Here is a 13,054-nt window from a genome sequence, read left to right as displayed (position 1 = left end):
CAGAATGGGGCTACTTTGGACTAACCCAGAATGTTCCTTTTGAAAAGGAACTGATTCAAATTCAACATGTCAGCAAATGAACAAATTCCAGTTCACTTTTGTCCCATTGCAAAATGATCTAGTTCAGTTCATGGTTCAAGTTCCTTCAAATGATCCTTGACAAAAGAAATGTCAGCCTTTATAATGTTAGAAGCTCCTGTGCTGAAGTATAAATAGACTTAAGAAGGCTAAGGAACCTTCAAAACACACACTGTGGAATGTGCATTGATTAATTTATTCTCTTCAGCAGTTATTATATTTATGCTTCAAGGCCCCAAAAAGTATAAAATGTTTTTGTAAAGGAGAGAGAGAGAATGAAATTGAAGATGAATCAGTTCAACATTCTTCCAAAACCAACTTAATTTATGTTTGGTTCATCCTGAAATTATAGGAATTTATGGGATTTTGGAACTATTTCAGTGAACTTCATTAAACTAAACAAGTTTATTTCAAGCATTGGATCAATCCAAAGAGGCAATCCGAATATATTGCTGCTTCACAATTGGGCAAGTCTTGCAACATCTTGCTTTGGTCACATGTGCCCTGATGTCCTCAAGATTAGGTGACTAATCAGTCCTCTTCCATCAGCCCCAGTCAGCTTAGCCAGTGGCTATTCCAACAACCTCTGAGACCCCAAGGTTGAAGATGTTGTCTGTAGTGGAACCTCATTTGAAAACTATCTGAAAACATCATTTAGTGTGATTCATAGAATTGTAGAGTTAGAAGGGACCCAAGGGTCATCTAATCCAACACCCTGTAATGCAGAAATCTCAGCTAGAGTTTTGGAGTGGCTGAATGTTTTAGTTCCACTGGCTTATATTAAGTAGGTTTATTGTAACAATATTATATATTTATCAAAACTGGAGATCACAGATGCCTTTTAAGAAAATCAAGCAAGGAGTTGTCTTTGGAAAAGATGACAAAGAGTTCGCCACCGCAGAACGCAACCTGAAAACGCTCAACCTGAAAATGGGTATTTAACCCAAGGTATGACAGTACAAGGAAAAAAAATCAGATGGCCTTTCCTAATGTGGAAGCAATCTTGCGGCTATATCTTAGCCTTATGGTCACTAACTGCTCAGGAGAGAAGAGTTTTTCAAGACTCAAAAGAATTAAAAATGAATTAAGGGCCACAATGTCCACACTGAGCATTCTGTACATTGAAGGTGACAAACTTAGACAAACAAGTTTTGATGAAATTTTGGGTGATTTTGCTATGAGGAAGGCTGGGGGAGGGGCCATTTTAGCCTTACTGTATTTGATGGTTGTAGTTTACTTCTTAATATGAATTTTAATACTGACTTTTTAATGACAACATAAAGTAAATTCTCTAAGTGCCACACTGTCAGGTAATCTTGATCATATTATTTACACTTCCCAGGCAATATAATTTGTAAACTCAAGGTGTTGTTTTTTTAAGAATAACACTACACTTCATTTTCCTAAACAATAATGCTTATTCCACAAAAGGGTTACGAAGTTCAGTTTTTCAGTGTTAATTTTATGCATTTTTAAAAATCACCATGGTGTTTAACAATAACATCTTATGTCCTTTAGAGGAGAAATTGAGAATTGCAGAATTTTAAATACCTGTCATCATCCTTGGCTTCACTCAATTTTGTGTATAACACTCTTTCATTTTCTTTTAGTCGTGAGGGTGAGGGATTGGGAGGGGCCTCACAAGTGGAGTAGCCGTGGGCCTCTCTTCATCTTAATCTGGCCCTGGGCCTGTCTGGGTAAAAAGGTCTTCCTGAACGCCAGAAGCCAGGGGGCCTGTCCAATCTCTGCCTGGGACCGATGCGGGCCTGGCGGGATCTCGTCAGCATAAGACACTTCAGCTTCCACCAGCCCCAGTCAACACATGTTGCAGCCCAAAAGATCTGAAAGGCACTAGGTTGGGTTAGTTTGATGTAGTGGTTAGAGTACAGTGGTACCTCGGGTTACATACGCTTCAGGTTACAGACTCTGCTAACCCAGAAATAGTACCTCGGGTTAAGAACTTTGCTTCAGGATGAGAACAGAAATTGTGCTCCGGCGGCGTGGCAGCAGCGGGAGGCCCCATTAGCTAAAGTGGTGCTTCAGGTTAAGAACAGTTTCAGATTAAGAACAGACCTCCAGAACAAATTAAGTACTTAACCCGAGGTACCACTGTACTGGACTAGGACCTGGGAGACCAGGGTCCCCATTCAGCCAGACATTGGCTGTCTCACGGCCTAACCTACCTGACAGGGTTGTTGTGGGGATTAAGTGGGGAGGGGGAGAACCCTGTACAGTCACCTTGAGATCCTTGGAGAAAAGGGTGGAATATAAATGCAATTTAAAAAAATAAAAAACAAGGCTTCTCCTCAATGTAAGCATTGGAACTAGACATTAGCAACCCCAGCTCAGAAGGGAAATGGTCAGGAGATTTGCTGCTAAATATTTTATTTTGATTTGTGCCCCCTGACTCCCATTTGGTAGTTGCTATTTGCTGAGAGCCACACAAATGAATCCAATTTCCTCTAATAGGTATCCTTCATATAATTTATATAGAGTTATATGTTAGAGTTTAAAAAAGCTGACTTTAAAATAAAAGTGTTTTGCTTCATTTTCTTTTATTCTTTCCCATTGTTGATGGCATGTTCATTTGAAAGCTCATTTGTGTAACTGAAACGGAGCAGAACAGATTTAGGTCTCTGACAAATTTTAAATATGAAATTCTTTGATGACGGATGGTGTAATAACAGATTTGTGGCAATCTGCTTATTGGGAAATTGGTTTTCTATTGTATATCAGCTCATGTGGCTGCAAATGTAAATAAAATATATGTATTCCCCTGTGTACTGCATAGATTATGCCATGGATCTTATCAGAGAATGTTGTGAGTTGTGTTATTCATTCTTAATTTGCATTGTTCTGAATATCAATTGTTTTGATACTGGGCTGCAAACAGCAATTCCAGTGTAGCATCAATATTTCATGGTGTCCTTTTCTAGTGTGAATACTCACGCTTTTCTTGTTGGGAACTTTTTCTTTTTAGGAAATTAAATTCTCTTCAATAGCATCTAGGGCATTCCCGGGGTCGTGGAAGATGCATCCATTGGATGGTGAAGTCTCCGGTAATGTGATTAGGGGCGCCACAGAGATTTCGGCATGGGTTTCAATTGGGCAGAGTAGGGGTGTGTGTTCTGATGTGACCTGAGGAGATTCATATCCCATCTCTCCCTTTATCTCCAAGTTAGGTGGAGTATTTGCCTCTTTTGTGGGCGCTAGGTCTTCAGAGTTGCGGAGATAGAGTAATAACTCATCTAGTCTGTCCGTTATCTCTGTTTGTTCGGCTTTTGGCAGATGGGAGAAGGAAACAAGTAACTCCTGCTCCATCAAATTCTCTAGATGAGTAGCCTTTGATAGGAGGGGCATGGGGGTCTCTGTCCAACTATGTGTTTAAAGATATAGTCCACGGTTTTAGCCACTAGGTCTAACGTGGTAGAGTGTTCAAGTAGTAATTCAGAGAGATGGTTTTCTTGTTCTCTGATGCAGTCTTCCGCCTGAATGGGCATAGTTGGAACCTTTTTGGGACCTTTTGGTCTCGTGATGGTGTTGTTTAAGGGGTTAGTGGGTTAGTGGGGTTAGTGGGTTGTTTAGCGGATAGTTCCTTCGGTGTAGTTTCCTTATCTATTATCTCTGCTAATGGAGAGAAGCTATTCGAGGTCGGAATATTAAAAGTATCCTTTGTTTTTCCATAAAAGAATTCGCTGATTTTGGTTTGCTTGGTGAGGGGCAAACATGCCATTTCCTCTAAGTCTTCAGATTCTCTGCAGCGTTTTCCAACCCCCCTCCTCGCATCAGCAGGGCTGTCTAATTGCTGAGTCATCTCTCCCTTTACCTCCCTCTTCTATCTTCCCTAGGTTTTTCAAAGAGTCGAGGGAGTATTTTCCTTGAAAGTATCCTATTCAAGGGGGAGTAGTGTGCCAAAGGTTATTGGCATAACACTAAATTATGCTCCGTCTGTGCCTCCAAACTTGTGGTGGGAACAGCCCATGAATCTTCCTGTAAACTCTTCGCAATGTGATAAGATAGTCAATTCAGCTTTAAACTTCCAAGAAGAGTCAGGAATACAAAGCGTGGGATAGAATGCGGTGAGGTGCTTAAATTTATCTGAGCTCAGTGTTCATTAAAATAGTCTTTAAAAGGAGTAAGAGAAAATAAAAAGCTAAAATCAACGGGCTCACATTAGTAGAGTGCTGGTCGCCATCATACCGGAAGCCGGAAGTCCAAATTTCTCTCTTCTGTTGAATGGCACACTGTGAAGTTCCCTTGTGTAATCTTTTTTTTCCTGATGTTGTTGTTGATTTCTTTTTGTTTGATCTTGTGGTGTTTAGTGTCACTGGCATTAGCCACAATAAAACTTGAAACTTGAGAAATTAAATTGCACTCTAAATAACTATATTTTACCATCATCATTTAGTTGTAGCCCTTGCAATCCGGCTCATTGTTTTTGGATGCTGATCAGCCTGGGCCAATAGTCATTGCCTAGACCTAGACCATAATGGAGCTTAGGTTGGCACCGAGGTCAGGTATAGGGCTGAGAGGCTCCACCCAGGAGCCGGGAGGGGAATGGGAAGAGCAAGGGCAAGGTTGCCCTCCATGCATCCTGCCCTCCCTGGTGCATGCCATGGGGAGAAGGAGGCGGAGTGGCAGAGCCCGGCGCCATGCTCTGCCACTTAGTCTTCTCCTGCCCGTGCAACATCTGGCAGGGAGGAGGAGGTGGACTGCGCCACTGACTCTGCGCTCCACCTCCTTCTCTTTGCTGCACCTCCCACTGGGGTGGACGTGATGTGTCACGTGATGCACCCCCCCCCAAAAAAAATGTGGGGTGCAAGTTCATGCCTTTGAGCTATGGCCATTAACTTACAAGGTTCTTCCACCCACTTTTAACCCTTACTAGGTACAGGACCCCACAAATGGGAAGGGATTCAGGGGATCATGCAGACAGACCCCACAAACTAACTCTCTCTCTCTCTCTCTCTCTCTCTCTCTCACACACACACACACACACACACACACACACGGTTCAATGAATATGCATGAAGCTGGGCTGCACAGCATCTTCAGCAGATCTGGTGCCACATTGGACAAAAGGAAGAAGAAGAAACCATTTGAAGACCTAACAGTCAGGAGATTTCAAAGATCAGAGGACCATTCAGACATGCCACCCCAGCAGCCTGAAGTAGTAAAGTCTAAGGAACTTGTAACCAATTAAAATGGTTGATTATATAATAAGCCCTCAGTAGAGAATCAAACGCAGTGATGGGGAGCTTGTAGTCATTCACTTGTTTTGGACTACAACTCACAACATCCTTGATCACTGGCCATTCTGGGCGGGGTTGATGGGAGCTGGAGGCCAACAAAACCTGGAGGGCATCAGGTTGAAGAAGGCTGGTGTATGATTCAAAAATTCCCAATGACGTCACTGCAGGCTCTCTTCTGGCTCAAGACTTCTAAGTAGAAGTGGTAGTGGAGGAAACATCACCTCATAGGCCAAGCACTTATCATGTGGAGACACCAGGAATGAAACTGTCAACTGTGACAGATTTTTTACTTCATGGTTTATAAAATCCATGGAGCCAATAATAGCCAAGTTGCCCTAATCTAGCCACCAGCACTTTTGTAGCTTAATTCATAACCAAGTCAAATTGAAGTAGCTGAATTTTGAGCCAGTTTCACCTCAGGATCGGAATTCAAATAAGTGGTGCTCTTGAGTACCACATGCTAACTCAGGAATGGGGTGCGGGGGGGGGGGCATAGAAAATAATTGTGACATTCAAGTTGAGACCAATAGGCTGTAGGGAAAGTGAACCCACAGCATCCAAAAAGCATAAAGCAAAAGAGTCCAAAAGAGTCCAAAAGGTCCAAAAGAGCTCAGACTGAGGCAAACTATTCCTGATGATACAACGGTGGTTAGTTTAATCACGGCTGGAGAGGGGGAGGCGGCCTATAGGAAGGAAGTTGAGCAGTTGGGGGAGTGGTGCAGGAAAAACAACTTACTCCTTAACTTAAAGAAAACAAAAAATATTATTGTGGACTTTAGGAAATGTAAATTGAATATTCAGCCACTTCTTATTGAGGGGAAGTGCGTGGAACAGGTCTCAGTGTTGCGTTTACTGGGAATGGAGTTGAGAGACGACCTAACCTGGGGAGAGAACAGCAAAGACCTGGTGAAGAGAGCACAGCAGAGGTTATATTTTCTGAGAATCCTCCGGAAAAACAATCTCTCAAAGGACCTGTTGGTGGCATTCTACCATTGTACTGTGGAGAGTGTATTAACTTATGGTCTATATGTGTGGTTTGGGAGCTGCACGGTCAGGGAAAAAACAATGCTATTCTCCAGGCTAAACATGCCCAGCTCCCTTAGCCGTTGCTCATAAGGCATTGTTTCCAGGCCTTTGACCATTTTGGTTGCCCTCCTCTGGACACGTTCCACTTTGTCAGTGTCCTTCTTGAACTGTGGTGCCTAGAACTGGACACAGTACTCCAGGTGAGGTCTGACCAGAGCAGAATGCAGTGGCACTATTACTTCCCTTGATCTAGATTCTATACTCCTATTGATGCAGCCCAGAATTGCATTGGCTTTTTAGCTGCCGCGTCACACTGTTGGCTCATGTCAAGTTTGTGGTCAACCAAGACTCCTAGATCCTTTTCACATGTAGTGCTCTCAAGCCAGGTGTCCCCCATCTTGTATTTGTGCCTCTCATTTTTTTTGCCCAAGTGCAATACTTTACATTTCTCCCTGTTAAAATTCATCTTGTTTGTTTTGGCCCAGTTCTCTAATCTGTCAAGGTCGTTTTGAAGTGTGATCCTGGCCTCTGGGGTGTTAGCCACCCCTCCCAGTTTGGTGTCATCTGCAAATTTGATCAGGATGCCCTTGAGTCCATCATCCAAGTCGTTGATAAAGATGTTGATATGACCGGGCCCAAGACAGAACCCTGTGGCACCCCACTAGTCACTCTTCTCCAGGATGAAGAGGAACCATTGATGAGCACCCTTTGGGTTCGGTCAGTCAGCCAGTTACAAATCCACTGAGTGGTAGCATAGTCAAGACCGCAATTTACCAGCTTCTTTACAAGAATATCATGGGGCACCTTGTCAAATGCCTTGCTGAAATCAAGGTAGGCTACATCCACTGCGTTCCCTTCATCTACCAGGCTTGTAATTCTGTCAAAAAACGAGATCAGGTTAGTCTGACATGACTTATTTTTCAGAAATCCATGCTGACTATTGGTGATCACAGCATTCCTTTCTAGGTGCTCACAGACTGTTTGCTTAATTATCTGCTCCAGAATCTTCCCTGGTATTGATGTCAGACTGACTGGGCGGTAATTATTTGGGTCCTCTCTTTTCCCCTTTATGAAAATAGGGACAACATTTGCCCTCCTCCAGTCTGCCGGGACTTTGCCTGTTCTCCAGGAATTCTCAAAGATGACTGCCAGTGGTTCTGAGATCACATCTCCCAGTTCTTTTAATACTCTTGGATGCAGTTCATCTGGCCCTGGAGGCTTGAATACATCTAAACTAGCCAAGTATTCTCGGGGCTGCCCTTGAAGCTGTCCCAGAAACTCCAGCGGGTACAGAATGCTGCAGCGAGGCTCCTCACGGGCTCTCTGCCATGGGAGCATATTCACCCAGTGCTTTTCAAGCTGCACTGGCTCCCGGTGGAGTACAGGGTCAGATTTAAGGTGCTGCTTTTGACCTTTAAAGCCCTTCACGGCCTAGGACCCTCGTACCTACGGGACCGCCTCTCCCGGTATGCCCCACGGAGTGACTCAAGGTCCATAAATAAACACACCCTAGTGGTCCCAGGCCCTAAGGAAGTTAGATTGGCTTCAACCAGAGCCAGGGCCTTTTCAACTCTGGCTCCGGCCTGGTGGAACGCTCTGCCTCATGAAACCAGGGCCCTGCAGGATCTGATTTCTTTCCGCAGGGCCTGTAAGACAGAGTTGTTCCGCCTGGCCTTTGGCTTGGAGCCAATTTGATTCCCTCCCTCTTTTTTTCCTTTCTTTTCCTTCTCCTCCTGCGATGAGGCTACATTTTAATATTTTAATGTTCCATTATTTTAATGTTGTATTTTATTTTTGTTTTTAAGTTGTAATCATTCATATTGTCTTTATTATTGCTTGTAAGCCGCTCTGAGCCCGGCCTTGGCTGGGGAGGGCGGGGTATAAATAAAAAATTATTATTATTATTATTATTATTATTATTATTATTATTATTATTATTACTATCTCCTTAGTTATTCTGGGCTGTGTCTCCTCTGCTGAATCATTTGCTCTAAATTCTTCAGGTCGGGCATTGTTTTCTTTATCGGAGAAGACTGAGTCAAAGAAGGCATTGAGGAGTTCAGTCCTTTCTGTGTCTCCTGTTTGTATTTCAGCATCTTCTCCTCTGAGTGACCCCACTGTTTCTTTGGTCTTCCTTTTGCTATGAACATACCCATAAAAGCCTTTTTTGTTGCTTTTAACCTCTCTAGCAAGCCTGAGTTCATTCTGTGCTTTTGCTTTTCTGACTTTGTGTCTACACGTGCTGGCTATTTGATTGAATTCCTCTTAGGTGGTTTCCCCCCTTTTCCATTTTTTGTACACATCCTTTTAAAATCTTAAGTCGGTTAAAAGTTCTTTAGATAGCCACCCTGGCTTCTTTAGGCACCTTCCATGTTTCCATCTCATTGGTATTGCCTGAAGTTGTGCTTTTACTATCTCCCTCTTAACAAACTCCCAGCCATCATGAACTCCCTTTCCTTTTAGTAATACTGTCCATGGGATCTCACCCAGCACTTCCCTAAGTTTTATGAAGTCGGCTTTCTTAAAGTCAAGAAATTGAGTCCTAGTATGCTTGGCTGCTCCTTTCCGCTGTATAGTAAACTTCAGAAGAGGATGATCACTCGCGCCTAATGATCCTTCCACTTCTACCCCACTAACCAGGTCATCAACATTGGTTAGGACCAGATCTAAAATGGCTGTTCCTCTTGTTGCTTCTCCCACTTTCTGGACAATGAAGTTGTCTGCAAGGCCAGTGAGGAATCTGTTTGACCTTATGCTCTTGGCTGAGTTTGACATCCAACAAATATCCGGGTAATTGAAGTCCCCCATTACTACTATCTCCCTTCCTTTTGCATGCTTGGCCATCTGTTCCAGGAAGGCATCATCTATGTCCTCCGTTTGGCTTGGGGATCTATAGTAAACTCCCACAATGAGATAGGTAGCCGTGTTGGTCTGCCATAGTCAAAACAAAACAAAAATTCCTTCCAGTAGCACCTTAAAGACCAACTAAGTTAGTTCTTGGTATGAGCTTTCGTGTGCATGCACACTTCTTCAGATACACTGAAACAGAAGTCACCAGATCCTTCTATATAGTGAGAAGGTGGGGAGGGGTATTACTCAGAAGGGTGGTGGGAATGGGTGATTGGCAGATAGCTGTGATGAGCCTGTTGACGACTCTTAACGACTGCAATAGGTCTTGCAGGAAAAAGCAAGGAGTGAGAAGGTGAAAAATGGCTTTGTCATGTATAATGAGATAAGAATCCAATGTCTTTGTTCAGACCAGGTCTCTCCATGGTTTTAAGTTTGGTAATAAGTTGCAATTCAGCAGCTTCTCTTTCCAGTCTATTTCTGAAATTCCTTTGTAGTAGAACAGCTACTTTGAGATCTTGTATATAATGTCCTGGGAGATTGAACTGTGCATGCACACGAAAGCTCATACCAAGAACTAAGTTAGTTGGTCTTTAAGGTGCTACTGGAAGGATTTTTTTTTTGTTCCCACAATGAGGTCACTGTTATTCTTCTCTCCCTTAATTTTGACCCAAATGCTCTCACTTTGGCTTTGCGGTTCTAAATCTTGGATCTCTTCACAGGTATACACATCCCTGACATATAACGCCACTCCTCCTCCTTTCTTGTCTGGTCTGTTTCTCTGAAATAGATTGTATCCCTCCATTATTACATTCCAATCGTGGGACTTATCCCACCAGGTTTCAGTGATGCCTATTATGTCATATTTAGTTTGCTGTACCAAGAGCTCAAGCTCATCTTGTTTATTTCCCATGCTTTGCGCATTAGTGTACAGACATTGAAGTCCATTAATCATTCCCCCGTGTCTATTATTTAAGGATTTTTTCCTCCCACCACTAGATCTGTGTGCTGTTTGCTGCATTTGGTCTATGACACTTGGATGATCATCTTCATCAATTGATAGACTCCTACCTTCAGGAGCACTGTCTTCCTCCCCCACATTAGTCAGTTTAAAGCCCTCCTGATGAGGTTTCTGAGATTTTTGGCAAAAACATTCCTCCCAACCGTTGTGAGGTGCAGCCCATCGCTTGCCAGAAGTTCATCTTCAAGAAACTGCAGTCCGTGATCTAAGAATCCAAACCGTTCCTGTTTACACCATTTGCGAACCCTTTTTGCTCCTTCTTCAGCTGCTGCCCTGCAAGCTCTGATAAGCTCCTCCTACAGCTAATCACCTGCCTCAACAGAAACCCTGCCGTTCAGATGTTAATTAATAGTGAGCAACAATTTATCTTGAATCAGCCCCAGTCTTCTGGATGAAGGACAGAGATGTCAGGAAAGTTAGCTGTGGAAACTGAATGCAGGGAGTTGAAGTGTGAAAAGATTGCACATCTTGCCATAGCGCAGCAACAATAACCATTTGCAAAAACAACCCTGATCTAGCCATCTATCTCTACTACATGACTGTAAGGAAAAATTGCTCAAGCCGTTGTACAGGAATAGGCCAGAGAGTCTCAAAGGACAAGGAGACACCACTTCATTTAACTGAGCATCCTCTCAAAAATATAGGCTCCAAGTGGAGAAAGTAGCAGAAAGGAGGAGGAAATGGTGCAGGCAGGAAGTGAGGTGGCAGAGCAATCAAAGCCCCTGCGCCATTGTGCTGAAGTGGGTTTTGATGCCAGGCCTGACTGGCTGCACCAGCCTCCGCCATCAGAAGAGCTGCACCCTTGCTGTGGTGTCCCACCTGCAAGCCATGCCCCAGGGCACCCCCATGTGGTGGGCAGGAAGTACTGCCAAGAAACCCATGAAAGGGGATGTTTTGTGTTTGCTTTTGTATTTGGTTTGTGATGACGTTTATTTTCAGCTGTGAAGCACAGGGAGAGTGTGTAATATAGATTTGTTGGGATGAGCTTTTCTCACTGCTGTTAATTTATCTCAGCCTTCCACAGTCTGGCACTGGACTACAGTCCCCATCATTCCTGACTACTGGCCAGGCAGGTTGGGAGTTTTAGGACAGCAACGTCTAGAGGGTAACAATTTGGAGAAGGCTGGTTTATCAATAAAAACTTTTAGAAGTTGTATATAGTTGTATCTATTCTGAGGAAAATGAGGTAGAATCTCATATTTAAAATTTGCTGATCAATTGTTTTGCAAACTTACTACAGCAATATATTTCTTTTTCTTTTAAAAATGAAATGCAGGCTGTTTCAAATTTTCTATGGGTGTGTGTGGAACAGAAGCATGTTAAAGTGTGATGCAAACTTCTGAATTATGTTATTAACTATCAAATAAAACATTTCTGTTTCTCATTTATCTTGCTTTGGGTGTCCCTCTCTCCCTTTTCAAACTGGGATGTGTTGTTTATTGGTTTCTAAATGCTGATTTGCTCAACAGAAAATTGAAAATGAGCAAACAGCTATTCAAAACAAGGTAATACTTTTGCTCTGTTACTGCATTTTTAAACTATGTCCACTAATATCAGTGAACTTGAGGAAACCCACCTGAAATTTGAGGGTGCTGTCCTAAGTGATGGTGTGACCCCCCCCAGTGGTTGCTGGGAAGTTATAGGGATGGAGGTTTTAAACACAAACTAATTCACATTTTCTGAGATAATGCACAACAGAAACAAAGATATCCTTCAAAATTTGCACCAGGATGCTGGCAAATTTTCAGAGGACTAACAATAATAGTAATAATAATAGCAAAATGTTGCAGAAATTTAAAAAAGCAACAACCTTAAGATACGAGAAACAAGGAGAAAGCAGGCTAGAAAGATTTGTCTGTTCGTACCTGTCCATCATCCTAGCTCTAGTGCCCAGCAGAATCAGAAGCAGACATTGTGGTCGGAATAATTTCGGTTTCATTTTTTTTTTATAATATTTTTTATTAGTTTTATGAAATACAGAAAAAAGAATAAAGAGCATATTATAAAAGTAGAAAAAGAAAGTTACAAATTTTCTTGTTCTTTTTTCCAAATCTACTGGACTTCCCCGCATCCTCCCAACCCTGCATTCTCTGTGATACATAACATCTGCAATTTGTTAACTTGTTTCAATACCTATTGTATCTTCCATTTTATCATGTTACCCAATTTCAAATATATTATGACCCAAATCATGTACGTTTTCATTTTAACACAATAAAGTTGTTTCATTATTCTATCTCTGACTTCTTGTACCTTAATTTCCATTTCTTTAATTTAACATTACTGAAGCTAGAATTTCCTAAAAGGTGCGTTTTTTAACATTCATACAACTTATAATATTTTTCCAAATAGTCTTTAAATTTTTTCCAGTCCTCCTCAATTGTTTCTTCTCCCAAGTCTCGGATTCTGCCAGTCATTTCGGCCAGTTCCATGTAGTCCATCAACTGTGTGTGCCATTCCTCCAGTGTGGGTAAATCTTGTGTCTTCCAATGTTTTGCAATCAGGATCCTTGCTGCTGTAGTAGCGTACATAAAAAAAGTTCTGTCCTTCTTAAGCACTCTCTGGTCCACCATGCCCAGGAGGAAGGCCTCTGGTTTCTTGGGTAAGGTAAATCTAAGTACCTTTTTTAGTTCATTATGAATCATTTCCCAAAAGGCCTTCACTATCGGGCAGGTCCACCAGAGGTGAAAAAATGTCCCTTCCGCCTCTTTACATTTCCAGCATTTATTATCAGACAGGTGATATATCTTAGCAAGCTTGACTGGGGTCATGTACCACCGGTATATCATTTTCATAATGTTTTCCTTCAAGGCACTACATGCCGTAAATT

General features: G+C 42.4%; 1 long non-coding RNA gene across 1 annotated transcript in view; it reads right to left on the bottom strand.

The window, feature by feature from the left end:
* LOC310831578 overlaps positions 1–13,054 on the bottom strand; it is a 537,457-nt gene that overhangs the window by 52,146 nt on the left and 472,257 nt on the right. The window contains exon 2 of the long non-coding RNA XR_014557912.1: positions 10,470–10,551. This is a non-coding gene — a long non-coding RNA (uncharacterized lncRNA). The remainder of the gene's footprint in view (positions 1–10,469; positions 10,552–13,054) is intronic.

This window comes from Podarcis gaigeae (genome assembly GCF_964106915.1).
Source record: "Podarcis gaigeae genome assembly, chromosome: 14".
In the NCBI taxonomy this organism is placed as follows: Eukaryota; Metazoa; Chordata; class Lepidosauria; order Squamata; family Lacertidae; genus Podarcis; species Podarcis gaigeae.
The sequence above is the reverse complement of the archived record's forward strand: the minus strand, read 5'-3'. Positions and strand labels throughout refer to the sequence as shown.